The following is a 1,143-nucleotide window of genomic DNA, read 5'->3' on the forward strand; positions in this document are numbered from 1 at the left end:
TGTTTAAAAAATACTCTTAAAAAATTAATGGGTCAAAAAAGAATCACTAAGAAAATTAGAAAATATGTTGATACAGATGAAACTGAAAACACACCATACAAAAACTTACGGGAATCTAGTAAAAGAGGTACTCAGAGAAAATTTATAGCTGTAAATATCTACATTAAAAAAGAAGAAAGATCTCAAAAAATAATCTGACTTGACATCTTAAACAACTAGGAAAAGAAGGACAAAATAAACCTAAAACCAGAAGAAGGAATGAAATAATAAATATTAGAGTAGGGATAAACAACATAGGCCATAGAGAAATAATAGAGAGAATCAAGGAAATTGGAAGTTGGTTTTTTAAAAGATCAACAAAACCTTTAGCCAGACTAAGAAAAAAGGGAGAAGATGAAAATAAGTAAAATCATAAAGAAACTGGGACATTACTGACCTTACAGAAATTAAAAGCAATGTCGGAGAATACTATAAACAATTCCATGCCCACAAATTAAAATAACCTAGACTATACCAAGCGGGCTGGGGCTATGGTCTCCACTCCGCGACCCGCATGGAGGGGGAGACTTGAACCGGTTCCTGCAAACTAGGAGGCACTTTCGGGATTAAAGAAATAATGGAAGACAGACATAAAATAGATTAAAAGCTTGGGCTGGGTGTGGTGCCTGCTCTCTGGAGGGACAGGCAGAGTGAGCTTGCCCTGTGAAGGGACAGAGCACGAAGAGAGAGAGCCAGCTCCGAAAGCTGATTTGTCATATACTTGAATTACAGGAAGTTACATCACATCTGGGTGGGCCTTTGACATCATGAGATCCATCCCCTTCACACTGGGCGGGAGAGTCAGGCTGGGTGGCGTCCAGTCTTTGACTGGTCCCGCCTTCAGGGCAGGGCTTTTGCCTTCACACTGAATCCAGCTGACATAAGGTAAGCCAAGTGTATTCTACTGGCCCTTAACACCAGACAAAATGCCTAGAAACACACAAATTACCAAAACTGACTCAAGAAATAGACAGTCTATGGAACTCTTACCATTTGCAACGGCATGGATGGAACTGGAGAGCATTATGCTAAATGAAATAAGACAGTCAATGAAGGAAAAATACCACATGATCTCACTCATTTCTGGATAATAAAGACCCCTAT

This window comes from Myotis davidii, unplaced genomic scaffold, assembly GCF_000327345.1.
Source record: "Myotis davidii unplaced genomic scaffold, ASM32734v1 scaffold450, whole genome shotgun sequence".
NCBI classification, from domain to species: Eukaryota; Metazoa; Chordata; class Mammalia; order Chiroptera; family Vespertilionidae; genus Myotis; species Myotis davidii.